Source organism: Pituophis catenifer, unplaced genomic scaffold (assembly GCF_029215685.1).
Source record: "Pituophis catenifer annectens isolate HBS135680 unplaced genomic scaffold, rPitCat1.0.hap2 SCAF_7, whole genome shotgun sequence".
Taxonomy (NCBI): domain Eukaryota; kingdom Metazoa; phylum Chordata; class Lepidosauria; order Squamata; family Colubridae; genus Pituophis; species Pituophis catenifer.
Window position 1 is genome coordinate 87,000,200 of NW_027256887.1, and position 18,230 is coordinate 87,018,429.

At 43.0% G+C, this 18,230-nt stretch overlaps 1 long non-coding RNA gene across 1 annotated transcript in view; it reads right to left on the bottom strand.

Moving 5' to 3' along the window:
* LOC139319698 (uncharacterized) overlaps window positions 1-17,231 on the bottom strand; it is a 126,769-nt gene extending 109,538 nt beyond the window's left edge. The window contains exons 1-2 of the long non-coding RNA XR_011600642.1: window positions 16,640-17,231; window positions 6,400-6,565 (exon numbers count right to left, since the gene is read on the bottom strand). This is a non-coding gene — a long non-coding RNA (uncharacterized lncRNA). The remainder of the gene's footprint in view (window positions 1-6,399; window positions 6,566-16,639) is intronic.
* Between the last annotated feature and the right edge of the window lie 999 nt (window positions 17,232-18,230).

Below are 18,230 nucleotides of genomic sequence, written 5' to 3' on the forward strand. Positions count from 1 at the left end.
TTCCAAAAATTAAGGAAGGCTAAGGAAGTAAGAATGAAATTCTAGATCTTAGAAATACCTAAGAATCAAGCTATTTAATGACTGCAATGAGAGGGATCTTAGAAGTTCTTGGACTGTAAAAGATAAAAAAAACCAGGAGTTGATTCAAGTTACAGTGATAAATTGTCACAGAAATACTACGGGAAATAGGGAGAACAGCGCTGTTAATACATGTCCTTCTACCTTACCTTCTTTTCAATAATATATATAACTTCAGGCAACTCACTAGTTGCAAAGTCTGGATTTGCACACTGCACCAGGCCAGACTTGATTTAACCGTGGTTCATTGGCCACCCCTGTGTGACAGACTAAAGTATAAACCTGGCTGGATCATAATTCAATATCTGGATCTACATAGCACACCTAGACAAAACACATTTTGGCTCACAAGGAACAATCTTAACACCACTGTTGATCCTAGCGTTGTTTATCGGATCTCTTTCAGGTCAAGAGAGAAAAGGGTAGTTGATGCTCACAACAATGGAACTTTAGACCTTCAACCAAACCTAGAATGTTACAGCCTTCATTTGTTTTAACATTGCTCTAATATTTAATGTGCTGACTCAGAGTTGACTCAACATTCCAAGGCAGTCACATGAATCTGAGTATTCCACTTATAAATCCAAGATTTATGGAGTGTGACAACCATAAATGGGGAGGAAAGAATGTTGGAAAGACAGGGGAGGGCACAGTAGCCATAGTTTGAATGTAGAACTTTTAACAGCGGTTTCCAGATAGAAAATCAGCAGTGACTCCTATCACAGAAAGGCCGTCACAGGAAATGCTTCTGTCTGCCCAAGCGGAGGAATCTTAACCAAAGCAAACAAAGAGAGAATAAATGCGATTATATGGTAAAGAATGAACTTTCCCCTGAAAGCTTCAGAGATCTTTGTTCATTTGCTCTTCGTATTTAAAGATGCAAGGGGCATAACCAGAACTGCTTCAGAACCCCTTATCTGGATGCCCTCTTTGGAACCCTTTACTGCCAGAAGTACCTATTAGGTTTTTTACTATGAGATGAGATGAGATGAGCAGAGCAGAGCAGAGCAGAGCAGAGCAGAGCAGAGCAGAGCAGAGCAGAGCAGAGCAGAGCAGAGCAGAGCACAGAACAGAACAGAACAGAACAGAACAGAACAGAACAGAACAGGACAGAATCAAATACTTTATTTGGCCAAGTGTGTTTAGACACACAAGGAATTTTCTCCAGGGCAGAAGCTTGCCATGTACATGCAAAGCCACAGAATGATGATGATCATCATCATCATACCAACAAGAGGGGGTAGTAAAGAAGATAGTAAGGATAATGGTAATACTACAGACATACTACATAGACATTAGACAGCACTGTGAAAATTAGGTGTTCAGTAGAGTGATAGTCCGAGGGGGGGCAAACTGTCCATGTGTCTAATTCTTTTGGCCTTCAATGCCCTACAGTGCCATCCCAAAGGGAAGGCGTTGAAACAGTTCATATCCAGGATGTGAGGGGTCTGCAGATGTCTTCTCAGCCCTCCTTTTGACCCACGGTCTTCTATGGAAGGCAGGCTGGTTGCAGTTATTCTTTCTGCAGTCTTAACTATCCATTAATTTATTTATTGAGTCTTTTTGTAAAAAACAAACATACACTACATTTTTATGTACAGCACTTTTTCAGAAGAATCATGACAGATTAGAACAGGTTCACATAAAGGGACTTGGGGGCAGGCTGAAGGACTTGGTACATATTCAGCCTGGAGTTTAAAAAAAAAAAGATTGAGGGGAGACATAATATCAATCTTCAGGTGTATAAAAAAGTACCACATGGAAGACAGCCAGGAATTATTTTCTTAACATTTAATTTTTATTAAAGAAGTTTTTCCATAAAACAAAAAGAAATTTTAAAAATATTTGTCCCATGCTAACTATGGTTGCTATAAATCGAAGGATTGCTTTTGTCTTTTTAACATCAGGTTTTTGGAAAATGGCCCACTGAATTTAAGACACATTTTGGAACACATAAACGCAATGCTTGAAAATGTTTCCAAATGTAGGCAATTAAGCTATTATCTTTTTAGTGGTATGAATCTATAAAGCAAAAAAAAAAATGAAAACTTCTTGGAAGTGTGAGGCCAGTGCACATCATCACCAAGATACAGAAATTTATTCCAATAGTAAATATTTTATATTTGTTATCTGCTAGTCAGCAGCATCCATAAGAATGACAATGTCAAAAATTATACATATGATATTATCAGGGAGGGAAAGACATTAAGTATTGTAGTTAATTGTCCAGCTATAAGTTACTATAAGTGGCTATATAAATATTATAATGTATAACAAAATAAAATTTCATGAATGCCTAATACTCAAGGTTAACGGACTGTGGAGTCCATTGTCCACTCCAGTATAAATATTAGGGAAAAGCTTTGGATCTGTGGTATAATGCATAATTCCTATGTTCCTGTTCAGGGTGAACCCTAAAATGAATAGGGTATTATAAAATGAGAGCATATGTCACACTCAGCTTCTGATCACTTCATTGGTCCATTCTTTTAACTTTCTTGGCAACAATACCAGGCAATTTACCATTGACTTGAAATATCTTCTTCTGATTAAGCAATAGAAGTTTCAAACCTGGTATCTCCTTCCTTCCAAATACAAACCAGATCCAGGCCTGCATATTTCTTAACCCCAGAGAACAAGGTGCTACAGGAATCCTCGACTTACAACCACAACAGAGCCCTGCATTTCTGTTGCTAAGCAAGGCAGTTATTAAGTGCATTTTGCCTCCTTTCTTACTACATCACTGCAGTTGTTAAGTTAGCGACACGTTTGTAAAATGAATCTGGCTTCCCTTGACTTTGCTTGTCAGAAGGTCACAAAATGGTGATCACATGACCCCAGGGCACTGCAATTGTCATATGAACCAGTTGCCCAAGCATCCAAATTTTGATCATGTGACCAAGGGGGATGCTGCAATGGTTGTAAGTGTGAAAAATGGTCAGAAGTCACTTTTTTCAGCGCCATTGTAACTTCGAATGGTCACTAAATAAACAGTTGTAAGTTGTGGACTACCTGTACTGCCACTTGCTCCCATGTATTCATGTACTCACTAAATCTGTATTCATGTGCTAAAATCCCAATTTTATCTACAGATTCGTAAACCATATGTATTCTCCTTTGAATCAACTCCTACTAACCATGTGGTTTGCAACTGCATTTTTTATGGATGGTTTTTCAATTTCCCAGTCTAGTTTACAGTTTGGGATTTCCAGTGGTCTCCCATCCAACTCCTATCCAGATCTGATTCTGCTGCGCTGCAGAGTCCAGACACAGCCTGCCAAGTGCACCATCTGCTGAGATCAAATGACCAGGCATATTTTAAAAAAAACAAAATATACCGTACTTACACCTACTTTTATCATTTTCAAATCGGCTTACATGGGAAACTATTTTTAAAACACTAATACGTAAACTGAGAAGCAAAACATGTTATCTTTTCCGCTTGTGACACAGCCTTATCAAAACCATAGCAGTGAGTAGGATTTTTTTTTTAAAAAGATACCATCGGTTTAGAGGAATCATTAAAATAATTCTGCTCCAAACTGTTATTACGTGAACCTGCCACAAATTCAACACAGAAAAAGCACCTTGAAGAAATATCAACTGACACTCAATTGACACTCCTTAAGGGATTGGTCATTAAGGGTGCCAAAGAATAACCTAATCAATCAATAAAGGTAAAGCCAGTCTAGAAATACAAAAAGTTAATATAGAAATATAAAAGACACTCAGTCTTCACAACATTAATTAGAAGGCTTCACTCAGCACCATTAGATACTTTGGACTTTTCAGCAAAGGCTGAATGCAGTACAATGCAATAATAAAGCAACTGTTTAGAGAAACATTTCTTTGTGCAGCATTGTCTGCCTATCTATGTGCAAGGGAACAGGGACGGAAGGATGAAAAAGAAGCATCTTTATTATAAACTCAAGGAAAAAAACAATATTCCTAGCAATACATTTGCTTCTTGGGAAGCCAAGAGGCATCTTTTTACCTGTTACGAAGTGCAAAAAGAAAAAAAAAGAGTATCAGCAAATTCTCCCTTCCTAAACAAATACACACACATAGCACATGGCAAATTAAACATGCAAAATGACTGCCTCCTAACGGAACAAGTCTAAAAGAACAAGAGCTCTGTTCATCTTTGCATCTGGTCACCCAAGTTGATTTTGGCACCAAAATTGTTATTTGACAATCAAAAGGATGCTCACTGGATTGTTGGCTGGTTGGCTCTTTCCTGCCCTCTGAATTTCAATCAAGTTTCACACTTCCTCTTCTACACAGAGCCAAGGTTTGTTTGAGGAGATTGTGGCTTTGATGTAAGCATGGCGAAGCCCATATAAAATTGATCTGATATACGGAACTGGCTTGGCTATTTATTTTTAAAACACTCATACAGAATTTATTTGAGTGAATCGTGCCCTACCAGTGCACTCACAAGTTTCTGATTCCTTGGGGACTCCACCGAGAACATACCATAGGCCTAAATAGATTGTATAATTGAACAGCTGTGATTAAATGACAAGCTAACCCATTCTTTAACAGGACATGAAATACTACTGCCTGCTTTAACTTGGTTACTCAATTAAGCAAACTTGATGGGCTTTAAATTCTGAACCAGATCCTCACAGCATTCTAAATTTTAAAAAAAGTCCAAAATTAAGATTAATGAGGTTTAGCTTGTCATGTGAATGCAGTTAAGTGATCTGATTTGGTTAAGCGAACAGGTTAATAGGATGTTAGGCACACGTTCTTTTGAATCTATAATGATGCTATTGTCCCCACCCCCTTAATTTGATTGTGCATGAACAAATCACACATTTATTAAATTGGTTTCACATTTGTGAATACATTTAACTGGCAACTGTATGGGAGGGGGTCACCTCCCACCCAATCTGTGGCATACATTCTGATGAAAACAATTCCTTGCAAACTCCAAGAAAGCACCCGACCTTGACAGAAAATGCTTTACTCCTAAAGTAAATAACAAAATCAGATATAGTAAATGAATTTTATTGACTCTCGGACATAGGGCACTGGATTAGCCTCTCCCTTTCACTTCTATAGTCATAATTTTCCTTAAAAGACAGTAGCAATGTATAAATGTAAAGATACATCATTCCATTTGCAAAAGTTGAATATTGCTGTATTGTAAAACAAGAAGAGACAAATCTATGTCTATTGGCTATGAACATTGTAGACTTCAACAAAATGAAACAGATCAATTATTTTCATTATTAATTATGGTTCTTCTCTCTCTCTCAACCCTTCCTACCTAATAACAGATACTAAGCTATCATTGATCACTAAGCAATGTACCAGTCCATTTTGAACCTCTTGGCTTTTCTGCCCTTTTAGGATTTTTTAAATTAATGGTTTGTATTTCTACAAACCTGTACCATTAGAGCTGTGATAGTCTATAGGAGAAAGAAAAAATCAGGAGTCTGGCAGCAGCTTTTCCAACTAGCACCATTCATTAAAATATGTAAGCTTTTTATTAAAATATACAAACTTTTCTGATTAACAATTTTTTACCACAAAAGACATAAGCTTCAAGTTGAATTTTAGGTAAAAGCTTATGCCTTTTAATCAAATATGCTAATCAGAAATGGTGTTACCAGACTCTTCCTAATTCTAAACCTTAAACTTCCCTCTTGAAAAAGGATGGCATAATCCCCCAAAAGGTCATTCAATGCATGAGGAAACAGAGAAAGCTCTAAAGATACCCAAGAGAAACAATCAGAATCAGTAAAATTGGGTTCATATAAACATGTTAATCCAAGTTAAGCAAACACAATTGCTGTGTTCACGAAACATGTCTTGCCCAAACAATTATAATGGCTAAATAGGAAGAGATGGTTCACGCAATATGCTGTTGATGGTTTTCACCACACAATCACAAACAAGCATTCTAATCCATTTTACCTTATCAATAGCATGTTGTGCAAACCCACAGACTACCAAGGAGGAATCTTGCCCAAATCCAGTGAGGCTTCCAAAACGGCTCAGTGGAACATAGCTGGAAACATAAGGATTCTATGGTACTTGGTTGGATCCCCAGATCTTTTTAATCCAACTTGGTTGCAATCCACAAATCTCTTAATAGTTCTCCTTGCACGTCTGATGATTCCGATTTTAGAACTGGACTTTCATTCTTATATTATTCAGCCCAATGGATTAAGATGTCGGTTTCTAAGCAATTTGACACATTAAAGATTGTGGTTTCCTCTGCTGTGGGAGTGCTCACAGCATCTGCGTAAACACCAGAGAAAAATGTACAGAACATTCTATTCCTAATAGGTAAATTCCCCTTCTACTTACATGTCTAAGTTCTCAGTTATCCCATACCGGGCCTCTGTGCTTTGCCCTACTTCCTTAAAGGACAAGCCAGTAACTTCAGCTGTTTTGTTTTTTTTAAGGCAGAACAAGGCTCTTATCACCATCAGCTACGTAACAGGGTGAAATCAACTGCTGAAGACTTTTACCCCTGTGGATGAAAAAAAAAATACTTTGTAGGCATTCTCCACAGGATTGATGGTAAACTCTTTATCTAATACTGTATATCCAGAACAGAACTCACTGGACTTCTAAGGCTATGTGTTATTTATTTACATTTATAAACACACACACATTAAAAATAAGAATGCCATAAAACATCCTGTTGAAAACCAGGCACAATGAAAACAGAGTAAAAAGTATAAAATTGGCACACAGCTTAAATTATGAGAATTCCTCTTACTCCCCTGTAAATAACTGTTTTTGGCATTTTCCTAAAAACCAGCGGAGAGAAGCCTAGCCTAATCTCCGTTGCAGGTTCAGCAAATTGCTAATATGCTTAGAAGGAAGGCTCCCAAGAACCCAATGGCTACTGGGGTAAAATGGGAGATAATTTTTACTTTTCAGTAAGCATTAGTTTCTTGTCTCTCGTTCCCCCCCCCACACACACACACACACTTTTCTCTTCCCCCTCCCAGCTAACTCATTAATGAAAATTTTTGGCACGTAGGGAACAAGGCAGTAGATCAATGCTACTCTAAGATTATCAATAATGACACAGAAAAGCCTCAATTGATGCCTGCAGTTTGAGTATCTGCTTCAGCAGAAAGATGGGAATTTCTGAATCCTCTTGCCATTAGGTTTTCAATCTCTGTGTTTTAATCCAATTTCTGTGGCCTGGTTCATTCATTCTTCCCCAATCTCTGTAGCCTCCAGATATATGGACTTCAGGACCCAGAAATAGTAGTCTGCATTGTTTTAGTGCAATGTGTGAATCCAACTAATAAATCAGTTACTAATCTTACAGAATTTTTCAGATGTGACACTTAACAAATGTCTTATTTGCTATACAAATGATAGTTGTAATTATCTATACTGTTGTAAATCTGATCAACATGGCTAGTTTTCTCCAATTTACACTGCTGTGGGATCAAGTGATTTACTTTCGTGTATATATAAAAAATTATTTGGATACTAAACCAAACTTTAAAAGAGAAAATTGCTTTGTGTTAGCTTTTAGATGTCATGATTTAGAAGGCACGGGGTTGCTTTGACAGCTTTCTAAATAACCACAGCTGGAGCCTTCATCCTCTGTAATTTGCAAATCTTAAAACTTTTAACTCTGATGAACTATATTGTGGCAGACATTTGTTAAACAAATACTTTTTGGTGAAGGCTTTCTCAGTATAAATGAAGTTTTCATATTGTTGCAAATTCTGATTACAACATAAAATTCATTACCTTCAAGATGGATTTTAAATATGGTTATCAAATCTGGGCTGCAAAAATATGGACAATCATAGGTAAAACTTAACTTTCTGAGCTCAGTGCTCACCTGGATTTTGCAACTGAACTTGAAATTCTTCATTTAAAATGAAGCAAAGCAAAACAATTTTGATTATTTTTTTTAACATTCTTAAAACTTGGCAAGCCCTTAGTTCCTCAAAATGAAACCACAGGCATTTGTTATGTAAGTAGATTAATAAATATTTCCATAATTTCACAAACAGCACAATAGTTATTATGGCCCTTTAATATGCAATCATTCACAATCATAAAGGTGCCATAAACCAATACATTACATACTGTGATACCGATTATAGCAGAAAACCCTAGCTACTTCAAAAACTGGCAAGTTTTTTCTTTGTAATCGTATTAAATCGTAATAAAAATATTAACAGCAGTAATTGGGCAGGACAATAAAATAAATGTCTTGATGGACTTGTCATTATCATACATTACCATACTTAGTCAAAATGGAGCTGGCCATGAACAATTGCAAATATTAGCTTTTAAGTGCCTTTAGAATAGAAAGGAAAAACATAGCAACATTTTGCCAAGAATTTATCCACAATAAATTGCTTCCTAAAACTTTCTATATCACCTTAAAGCTAACAGACTGGATATACCAAGAAAAAAATTCGGCAACATCATCAAAATTGAAGCATTCTTCTCCCATGAAAAATCAGAGAAGCCTGCTACCTAAATTCCGAAAATATTATTTTTAGGAAAACTACTTATGACATCCTATTTGCATATATTGATAGGTACCTCAATCCTATATATTCCTATCATGGACTTCTGCAAATTTACAAGACTTACAGTACTGATCCAACTTCTGAACAGATGTCTCAATCTCATCTGCCAAACTGCCCTCTGCCAAACTGTTAGCAAAGGTGCAGAAAGACCTTTATTTTCCTTAGGAACAGTCCATCGGTCTGCCTGTCACCAAATATGCACAGTCGGGTACTCTTTTTAAAAAAATAAAATAAAAAGGCTTAGTCTGGAGAAAAAAAATTGCACGTATTGAAAATCATTAGAATTCCCCTAGTAGCAAAAGTAACATGCTTTTATATTTTCTGCAATACGGAGCCTGCTGTAGTTGTGGTGAAGGATATCTGAAAATGAAGGGTTAATTTAAAGAGCTGGACAGCAAAAGTCCAAACACCACAAGATGGCAGCAAAAGGATCTCCTTAAAGCCATTTTGTCATTGGATTTTCACAACAGATCACCCTTCAAGCGATCACCTGCCCATTAACTCCCACTGTTGTCAGTGAAGCACTTTTATTGCATAAGCAAGAGTTATGTTCCCTCCAGGTAAACCAAGTTATTGTCACACCTCTCCTGAATTAAGAGCAACTCCCGCTGACTTCCTACTTACACCCACGGTATTTTTCTTTGAAAAACAACGGAAATTATTTGTCACCATCTTCTTCCAGGACATGTTCTGACTTCACATACTAGCCTACAGCCCAGAGGTTTTTGACAGCCTATTCTCCTGATAGTTAATACACTCCTAACCTGCTTAAGAGTTAAACAAAGTTGGAAGCTCCTGGGCCACCTTGCTGGGTGGCAAATTCTCTCTCCTGATGACCTTCTGGACACATCCATGGTGCTTTCTTACAAACAACACAAACTGCTCTGCTGTCCTGATCCAGGAGGGATTTTTCCCCCCTGCCCAACCGTGATCTCCAAGTGATCTTCCATCCCAATGCAACACAAGCCCAACTTTTGCTGAGCTTTTTCCAAGATCTGCCAAAGTCACCTGGCTGTTTCCCACCCACTCACATTATTCCCAACCCATATTCCTATTATTTTTATTATTATTTATACCACCCATCTTCTCTCCTACGAGATGTTTCTGGGCCGCTTATAAAACAAATTCAAGAAGTTGTGAATGCTCCAACACTGGAAGTTTTTTAAGAAGAGGTTGGATAACCATTTGTCTGGAGTGGTTTAGGGTTTCCTGCCTAAGCAAGGGGTTGGACTAGAAGACCTCCAAGGTCCCTTCCAACTCTGTTATTCTATTCTATTCTATTCTATTCTATTCTATTCTATCCTATCCTATCCTATCCTATCCTATCCTACTCTACTCTATTCCCATTCCATTCTATTCTATTCTATATTCTATTCAAATTAAAAAACAATACAGCGTCCCAGATTAAAACATTATTAAAACCTGTACAAAAACTCTACTTAATTAGCTGCCTCTCCTTGACAGGCAGAAGTCGGGCAGGTGCAGCTGCCCTAACCTCATCAGCCAGCCCTGCAGAATATCTCTTTCCCTGTGGAATTGCAGCCTGTCCTAACCAGAGTTAAACCGTCAACTGTTCTGACGGGAAAGGGAGAAGTGGGGGAGGGCTCAGGGAAGCTCTGAACGGCTGCGGCTTATGGGTCCGTGAGTCCAGCCTTTCAAAGAGGAAGAGGCCTGCGAGGGATTTTGAGGAAGGGCTGGTTCTCAGCGGCCTAACTACAAGTCAGGTTGACCTCGGCAACCCGTCGCGGGCCGGTTTTATCCCTTCGAAAAGCCGGAGGTGTTTTGTTTTTGTTTTTTTCGCCTCAGCCGCGGATCAAAAGGCCTGAAGGGAAAGTAATGAGGGGAAAAGGGGGGGAGGGGGGGAAAAGAGAGAGAGAGAGAGAGAGAGAGAGCAAGGGCGCCTTCCCGCCAATCAGAAGCCCGCCTGCAAGGGCGCGCGCGGACGAGTGGGCGGGGGGGAGGAAGAAGCACGAGGCCGAGGGGGGAGGGAGAAGGAGCGGGAAGGGGCGTGGTGAGGGCGGCGCGAGGCCCAGCCGCGTGACTAGGGCAGCCGGCGGCACGAGGCCGGACCATAACAAACCCTGGGAAGGGAGGGAGGGAGGGAGGGGGGGGAGAGGAAAGGAGGAAGGAAGAGAGGGCGTGGCGAGGCCACCCCGGAGAGAAGCGCGCCGGAGGGTGGGGGGGGGAGCCTAAATCGGGAGAAGGCGATTGGCTCGAACGCGGAGGGAGGGGCGGCGCCGGCAAGCCGCTGTTTTGGCTCGAGCCGCGTTTCTATTGGCTGGGAGGGGAGGGGAGGCGCCTAGGAGTCAGGATCCGGAGCCGGGGGGGGTGGGGATGGAAGAGAGAAGAGGAGGAGGAACCCGGCTGTCAAAACAAACCTCGCGCGGCTGTTCCCGGATTGGCACGCGCGCCCTCCTCGCTCTCCCAGCAGCGTTTCCCGTCGGTCACCCGTGCGAATCCTGCGCGGGGCTTGGCTTAGCCAGGTTTGGAGGAACGGAGACATCCACTGTGCCCGGAAAACAAGCTGCCTGCACCCCCCCCCCCAGGACTTGGCTTGCCCAAGCTTAAACCACAAATCCTGGTTTACCAGCACACACACCCCAAGCAAGGACTTGGCTCGCCCAAGCTTAAACCACAAATCCTGGTTTACCAGCACACACACACCCCAAGCAAGGACTTGGCTCGCCCAAGCTTAAACCACAAATCCTGGTTTACCAGCACACACACCCCAAGCAAGGACTTGGCTCGCCCAAGCTTAAACCACAAATCCTGGTTTACCAGCACACACACACCCCAAGCAAGGACTTGGCTCGCCCAAGCTTAAACCACAAATCCTGGTTTACCAGCACACACACCCCAAGCAAGGACTTGGCTCGCCCAAGCTTAAACCACAAATCCTGGTTTACCAGCACACACACTCCAAGCAAGGACTTGGCTCGCCCAAGCTTAAACCACAAATCCTGGTTTACCAGCACACATACTCCAAGCAAGGACTTGGCTCGCCCAAGCTTAAACCACAAATCCTGGTTTACCAGCACACATACTCCAAGCAAGGACTTGGCTCGCCCAAGCTTAAACCACAAATCCTGGTTTACCAGCACACACCCCAAGCAACGACTTAGCTCGCCCATGCTTAAACCACAAATCCTGGTTTACCAGCACACACACCCCAAGTGCCCAAGCTTAAACCACAAATCCTGGTTTACCAGCACACACACCCCAAGCAAGGACTTGGCTCGCCCAAGCTTAAACCACAAATCCTGGTTTACCAGCACACATACTCCAAGCAAGGACTTGGCTCGCCCAAGCTTAAACCACAAATCCTGGTTTACCAGCACACACACCCCAAGCAAGGACTAGGCTCGCCCAAGCTTAAACCACAAATCCTGGTTTACCGACCCTGTCTCAACGCAGGGTGGGCTCAACAGGCTGAGCTGCCAACTACCAAACCTCCTCCTTCCCTTCCTCCTGGAAAGCAAAACTCTGGCTTGCCACAAAAATATTACCAGCCCAAAACATGGTTTCTTGGCCAAGGCACACAAGTCCTTGAGCCAAACGTCCCACATCACAGGGCTGAGTCAGAGGGACAAGCCCCTTCCAGCCAAACAAATTCAGGAACAGGACTGCCCGCCTCTCTGCAAAATAAATAAATGCCTAAATAAAATGGGATGCCTCAGGCAAGAGTTCCTCCTCCAATGTGAAAATGAAAACACCAAGTTCAAGGCCTGTTTTTTTTAGTATAGGCCCTGGAGAAGATATATATACTGTATATAGATATATAAACGCTTTCTCATCTAACTAAAAAGAAAAGGGCCATATTGTGGGTTCTAGGCTCCAATGCTTGCTTGCCCAGGAAATCAAAACCTTCTGTGCCAACAGAATAAGGAAACACCCTATCCAAGGACCATGGTCTGAGAAATTTACTATGTCTTCCTAGGAGTCTGAGATTCAAGTATGTTCAGAACAGTGTCAGTTCCCTTAATACACTGCTTTGCAACCATCTCTCTACACAACCTGCTTAATACAGAGGTATACCCTATGTGTTTTCAGAATTCGCACAGGCACCCAAAAACAACGTCATTCTTAGTTGCATTCCCTATCATGGTCAGATGCTCCGTACATCTCTGTTCATCGCCGCTGCTTGTGATCAACCTGAGTAGTAAAATCTTCAACCGTGTGCACACCCCCATCGTTTCATTCCAATCTGAATTGGAAATGGATCCGATCGGATCCTGCGATCAGATTCGACACCCCTTCCGCGCCTCTAAAACAAGCCTCTCTTGCCATCAAAACCCAGCACTCCCGAAATAAAATCCCTCACGCAAATGCCATGACGTATGCGTACTGTAAATTCTGCTCTTTTTAATCCAGCCCAGCTATAGACGGCTTTTTTTAAAAAAATGTAGAATGCAATTACCATTCCGCATTTCTTACATAAGCTTTCACCGTGCCGATTTGCAGCTACTGGAACACGCTAGAAAGCAACGTGGCTATAAAGGGATGTGATCTTGCATCTTGTCATCCCAATTTAAGACACGTCCTTCTAAGCTAGGGTCCACATCCATGAGGCTAAATGGGATTTTCTCCCATTTAGCCCATGCTGCGTGCTTCGGTTAGGCCTTAAAACTTTATCAAGTTGCATTCGACACAACCGCTTAACCGTTTACAGCTCCTGGGTATCCCCTTTATTTTTGCTCTTAAGAATCGCTGTGAGGTCATTATTTCCATTCATCCCCAGAACTGGATTTACAAGACCGGCCCACAGTTAACTCTCTTTAGTGAGTCAGCAGTTGTGTTATAAAACTAATCCTAACAAATCAAGATGCCTGTGAGGTTGGAATGCAATCCTGAATTCCATTCACATTTGGCTCCGTGTCTTCTCGGTTCAAGCTAATCCGTTCATCCGAAAACAAATACCTCTATACTCTCTCAAGATTATTCTGGACCCAAACACCACCGAGTCTCAAAACCGCCCATCCCTAACGAAGCGCCTTCCAAATTTCCTGAGAATTATGAGTGTCGGTTTACATCGGCAAAACGCCCAACCAGAGAAGAACGTTCTAGAACACGGTTTCTGCGGCACGTTCTCGGCTACCCAAGAGTTCTGGCACCTTCTATTTTTTTTACTGTTAACACTAGACGCCAATAAAAAAACTTGTCCTTGTTAGCTGGTTTGTTATGCTCAATAGCACCCCTCTTTATGGGAAGAGAATTATCTGACATAGATGAAAAATTAAAAGTTGAATCGAGGGTTTTTGAAGGCTGTTTTTCAAAGCTATCAATGGCCGGAATATATAGTACTTGCTTTTTATTCTTGACGGAGTTTCACGATTATATGAATACAGCCATATGCAACTCCTCTCTTCATCCTAAATATGTTCATCGACTTTTATGACTACATTATATGAATACAGCCACATGCAACTCCTCTCTTCATCCTAAATATGTTCATCGGCTTTTATGACTACATGTTTTCTTATCTTCGGTCGGATACGTAGAAACCTAAAATTAATTCCAATTCCTTTTAAGGAGAATGAGGACGGCAAAACCCAGTGCTAATATTTAGAGACAGGTTTAATGCGTAATTTCTCCGCTTTGGAAAAAAATAACAAATCAATGTATCATCTCTATTGAAGAAAAAAAAATACAGGGAAAACATCTTTCTGACCTTTTTTTAAAAAAAATCAATCGGCTGCTTCTCCAATTTTTTTCACTAGTCCTTTTTTAATGATACGCAATTACCTGCTATCACTTTTAGGGAGTCAAATACCTAAGGATCCTTATAAGCAACTATTTATCGAACGTGAATGATGTAGTTTAAGTGTAGAGCACATGTATAAATATAGAAAGTCTGTGTCATAATTATAGGCAAAGAGGGAGTCAAACATTTAATAACGTATTTTACTTTCTGCATTCCCTCCACCCTTCTGTTTATATATAAACCCGGAAGACATATTCTGTCTGGCTTGCCACACTAACAGACCAAGTCTTCAGGCCATCACAGCCAAGAACTCTCGCGAAGAAAAGCTGAACCTATTAATTTTGAAAACGGTCAAATGCTACGGGAGCTGCAAAACTGCACAGGAAACCCAAATCGACACGAGAAACAAGTTTAAGCATACGCAAACCTTGAAAAAGAACCCAAGAACCAATTTGTTTACGCCGGCCTTTAAATCAGTCACTCTGGTTACTTTAGTCAGTTACACTGACCCATATTGATGTTGCTGTATAGGTAGTCCTCGACTTACAACCGTTCGCTTAGTGACTGCCCGAAGTTGCAACGGCACTAAAAAAAAAGTGACTTGTGACTGTTTTTCACTCTTACGACCGTTGCCACATCCTCCCCCCTCTCCCCCCCCGGTAACACGATTAAAATTCAAACGCTTAGCAACCGGCCTGTATTTATGACGGCTGCATTTTCCCGGGGTCGCATGTTCTCCCCTTTTGCAACTCTTCGGATGAGCCAAGTCAACGAAGAAGCCAGATTCGCTCAACAACCGTGTTATTCACTTAACAACAGCAGCGGTTCACTTAACAACGGCGGCAAGAAATATTGCAAAACGAGGCAACGCTCACTTAACGGCCTTGGTTTTAGCCATGGAAATTCTGGGCTCCGTCGCAGTCGTTTCCATTATTACTTTGGAACTCCCGTTGCCCTGTTATTAATTATTGCTTCTGTTAACCCCTGAAGGAGGAGGCAGGTGGACTTCAAATCTGATCATAAATGAAAATAACATCTCCAGTTCCGCTCCCCCATATCCTTCCTCCCTTCTCCATCTGCAGTTAACTAATTCCTTCCCTTTGCAACTCAAATCCGTCTTCCTGAAACTCAGACAGGCAGAAATGGAAATCCTTTCTTATGTCAGAAGAAACCTAACAGGGGGTGGGGGGGGATCTCAGATCGGCTCTGCCAAAGGGAGACACTCCAACCTCATCATCATCGAAGCCCCTAAACAGCTGGCCAGGGCAGCCATTGGCAGGCGGGGGAGGGGGGAGTCACTCACATCTGGCCCTCAACTTTTCCTTCACCCCCCCCCTTCCCAAGCAACACTGCAGAGCCGCCTAAAACCAGCTGACAGCCCTGTCTCAACGCAGCAGCTGACCCGGACACTTTTAACACTTCGCACATCCAGCGCCCACGCATCAAAAAAAAAAAAAAATTGGGGGGGGCAGATTAAGACAGTTCTCTTTTGCATTTCAGAGCTGGGAAGGGGATTTCAGCAAGAGCCCCCCCCCCCAAATCCTCTCCCCGACGACCTGCCAGAGGCTGCTGTCCCTGCTGGGGCAAAGGAATGAAAATTGCACCTGCCTTTATAAAGCTCTTTTCCTGGCTGGCAAGAAGCCAAAATGAATCAGCCTTCCTCCTGCCCTTTTTCTTAAGCCGCCATCACCTCCAGCTGGATCTGCTCTTCACCTCCACTGGAGGAGGAGGAGGAGGAGGAGGAAGAAGAAGTCTTGGGGGGGGTTGAAGATGGAGAAGAACATTCTGGCAACTTTCTTCTTTAATCTAAGACACATTATTCCCATTCAGTCCTTCCAAGAGCGCCTCTGCTAAGGAACTTGCTTAGCCTCCCGACTTTCCCCCCCCCCTGACTTTCTCCCCATTTCCTAACTTAAGACGTTCACCAAAAAAAAACCCCTCTCCTTAAACATTCCAGGTCCAACATTGGTCAGTCCTTGGCCTACCTCGCAGGGTCGTCGTTTGCAGCCAGCCAGCCAAAAGGTCACTTGCGTGTGTCCCCCACCCCCAACGCTAAGTCTCTTATGTAAAAAAAAAAAAAAAAGCCGGTGATTATGAAAGGGACCGACTTTCCCCCCCCACCCCTAAAAGGGGAAGAAGCCAAACTGCTTCTTCACTTCTTTCTTTCCCCCCCCCTCCACCCTCTCCTGTTTGCTCTGACCACTAGGCGTCACATCCTGAAACTTTGCCGTGGGGGGATCCCCACCCCCACCCCAACCTCCCACCCCTCCACCCACCCACCCACCTACCTACCTTCCAAACCCCGAAGACTAAAAAGTAGCTTTACCTCCTCCGGCCGCTCAGATCCTTTTTGGTACCCAAAGCAAAACCAAAAAAACAAAATCCTCCGTCCGTGGGAAAAAAAAAAAATTCGGAAAAGGAGAATATATATATATATATATATATATAAATATAAACAGGCGTCATCATGTCCTTGGAAGGCATCCAAATCGGAGGCCGGATCTCCCGAGGCTCTCGGGGCACCTGAAGCGGACCGTTCCCGGACTCCGGCGAGGAAGACGCTCCGGTGATGAAGATGAAGAGGAGGAGGAGGAAGAAGAGAAGAAGGAAGAAGAAGCGGAGCGGCTCCATCTCGCCGTCTCCCCATTCCGATCCTGAGCCAAGTGTCCCCCGGAGATGTCAGATCCTGGACCGGCTGCGGCATCTGGGCTCCGGGGCGAAGAGAAGCGGAGCAAAAGACCCCCGGAGCAAGCAGGGTCTCCAGCCGGGCGGGTGTTATTCCTCCGGGGCTTCGGGTGGGAGGTGAGATCGGAGGCTCTGCGAGTGGGTTTTGGGTGGGTGGTTTTTTTTTTTTTTTTGTTTTTTTTTTGTGCTCCTCGCCCGCTGCCCCTCCTCCTCCTCCTCCTCCTCCTCTTCCACGTCTGTTTACCTCGAGTTTGAATTTTATCTGCGCAACATTAGCTGGAATGCGGACATCAGAGGCGGGGTGGAAGCAGGCGACGCGCACGCAGCCCGGAGGGAACCGCGGGGAAGCTTCCCGGCCGAGACACGCGGGGCAGCGGGGCAGCAGCAGCAGCAGCAGCCGCCGGTGCTGCTCCTCCGCCACCTCGACGCGGCGCGATCGCTCGGGCAAAAAGAGGCGCTCAAGGCGAGTGTCCCCCCCACCCACTTTCCCGGGTGGGGGTGCTAAGAGACACCCCCCCACATCCACTCAGATCCCCGCCAAGGAGGGATTTTCACCCCACCCGCGCCAAAGCCACTCGGACTCTCAAAACCGATCCCGTTAAAAAAAGGAAAGATTTATTTATTTATAAAGAAATAGAGAGAAATCAAGAGTTTTCTTCATTCGGGAGGGGGGGGTTCAAAGGAGAGATCGCGCCCCTCCCCCACCCCACCCACCCACCCACTCAAAAGCATCTCAGCATCTTTCTCCTCCTCCTCCTCCTCCCCATTAGAATCACAACTTACCTCCGTCTGGGCCACCCCACGACGCGCGTGCTTTTCCTTCCCGGCGTGGGAATGGGGGGAAAAAAAATAAAAATAAAATAAAAAAGTAGCCCAACGTCCCCGCGTGTCCAGAAATCGCAAAAAAAGAAAAAAAAAAACCAACAAAAAAAAACCCTTCTTCTTCTTCTTCTTCCCCCGCTCCCACCCACCCACCCACGGGCGATCGTGTTCCCGGGATCCCCCCGCCCCGAAATCTTCTCTGCTGCTTTCTGTCCTTCTTCCCCCCCCCGTCTCAAAAAAACAGAAAAGCAAAGAAACTCGGGGGGCGACGTTGGGGGATGAGTGGGTGGTGGAGGGGAGAGAGGAAAGAAAAAAAAAACTCGGGTGGAAGGAAACAGGTGCAATTCCCACGCAGGCTGCTTTGCGCTGGAGAGGAGAGATCGCAGGGAAAGAGGGGGTGGGGGAAGGTG